The sequence below is a fragment of the Phyllostomus hastatus genome, unplaced genomic scaffold, assembly GCF_019186645.2.
Source record: "Phyllostomus hastatus isolate PE091 unplaced genomic scaffold, TTU_PhHast_1.1 phas_contig_80, whole genome shotgun sequence".
Classification (NCBI taxonomy): domain Eukaryota; kingdom Metazoa; phylum Chordata; class Mammalia; order Chiroptera; family Phyllostomidae; genus Phyllostomus; species Phyllostomus hastatus.
Genome location: NW_025333960.1, coordinates 19,602,658 through 19,604,852, shown reverse-complemented (window position 1 = coordinate 19,604,852; position 2,195 = coordinate 19,602,658). Strand labels below are relative to the sequence as shown.

At 40.4% G+C, this 2,195-nt stretch overlaps 1 pseudogene; it reads left to right on the top strand.

Moving 5' to 3' along the window:
• Positions 1 to 242: 242 nt before the first annotated feature.
• Positions 243 to 1,383, top strand: LOC123826352 (annotated as a pseudogene).
• The last annotated feature ends 812 nt before the right edge of the window (positions 1,384 to 2,195 follow it).

Here is a 2,195-nt window from a genome sequence, read left to right as displayed (position 1 = left end):
TCATCTTTGTTTCCCCAGGTGTAGCATTGAACATAATGATTAACATTATTTTAAAATACATATTGCTATTACTTTTTAAGCATTTACTATGACCCAGTGTCTTGCTAAGCACATCACAAATAGAGGGTGGGACAAAAGTAGGTTTACTATTGTTTGCATGGAAAGTAATACAATAATTGGGCATTCATGGCAACAAGCTGCATCGAGCAGCCTGATGCTTGCTACATCCCATGCTGCTCATCATGTCCCTAAGAAGCAGCTTCTCCCATCTCCAGACTTAAGTGCATCTTTTCCTCTAAAATTCCATCCACTCTGTGGCTATAATTGGAGCCCCACTACACAGGTACAGAAAAGAAGAGGAGTAGAACATGGTCCTACTGCTGTAAGAGAAGCTGGCTTGATGAAAAGGCTCTCCAATTTGGAATGCCACCAAAAAGACTTTGGAGATTTGAGTTTCACTGCAGTAGCCAAAGATGACCTCTACAACAACCTGACAGTGAATCCTCACTCAATGGTCCTGGCCAACCAGGAACTGGCTGACGTAGTTTGTAGAGCAGTGTCAAGTGGCTACAGCAGTGTCACAGTGGGTGGAGACCACAGCCTGGCACTACCCAGACCTTTGTGTGACTTGGGTTGATGCCCATGCTGACATCGGTACACCCCTCACCACTTCACCTGGATGTCTCCTCTCTCCATGGACAGCAAGTTTCATTTCTCCTTAGAAGACTACAGGACAAAGGACCACATCTCCCAGGATTTTCCTGCATCAAACCTTGTATCTCCTCCCCTAAGTATCTTGTGCATTGGTCTAAGAGATGTGGACCCCCACCCCTGGACATTTTATTGAAAAGAATTATGATATCCAGTATTTTTCCATGAGAGACATAGGTGGACCTGGTATCCAGAAGGTCATGGAACAGTCATTTGACCTGCTGATTGGCCAAAGACAAAGGCCAATCCCTCTTGAGTTTTGATATTGATGCAATTGACCCTACACTGGCTCCAGCCACAAGAATGCCTGTCGTGGGGTGACTAACCTATGGAGAAGACATGTATCCAATATACACAATACAGTGTTGCTGTCAGCATTGGATGTTGTTGAAGTCAGTCCTTAGCCGGCCACTTCAGAGGAAGAAGCTAAGGCTAGAGCTGGCTGCCAGTGGATGTGATTGTTTCAATTTTGGTTGGACAAGGAAGGGAGGGCACAATGTCTATGACCAACTGCCTATTCCCAGCTCACCATATGAATTAGAAAATGAAGAACATGGGAGACTTCAGAAAATACTGTATACTAACACATGTTCATCACAGTGGGCATTCCAGAGTTGTGAGGTGTTTGAGGGGACAGATAGGACATGGTCACTTGGGTCAATACTGCCTTAATGAGAACATTTGTATATTCTCGTAATTGTAAACTTTCCTTTCCTCTCCATATTGGTGACTAATGATGCTACTGTAAATGTATTTGATTCTTTGCTGTTTATAGGATATAATATGTTGGAGTACTATGTAAATTTAAAGAAATCATAAACATAATTTATTATACTGATTAAAAAAGAACCCAATAATTAATAAACAATTATATAAGAATAAACTGTGTGTTTGGCATACTCACAACTATAAATCTACTTTTTGCCCTACCTTGTAATAATTTTATTATCCCTCCTTATGGATGAAGACTCTAAGCTCAGAAGCCCAGTAACTTATCAAAGAACTGACTCCTAGTAGAGGTTGAACTGGGATTTGAACCCAAGATTTCATAATTTTGAAACCATAACTCCTAATACTATACAATGCCAAGGAGGAAAGAATTGGAGGGGTAGGGAGAGATATAAAAGCTTGCCACTGCTTCTCACGCCAGAAGTAAGGGCATGTTGCTACTTAGAAAACGTGACTTCCAGCCATGTTTCCAGCTAATTACAACTTCTCTGGTGTTAAAGACACTGGCCATGACATCCTCAGACACAAGAAATCTCTTTCTAACATATGTCACAGAAAAAAATAAATTGTAGTGACACAGGTATAAAGTTAAAGAAAGAAATAGGAAACATACTTTCAAAAAGGTAGCTGAGTTTACATTTCCTTGGGAAGTCTAGTTATTATTGCTGGCACATAAGATGAAGCTATTTGCAAATTCATATCTCTTAATTTGGCACAAGGTAGTAATTTAAAGGAAAAAAATATGGATGGAAAAA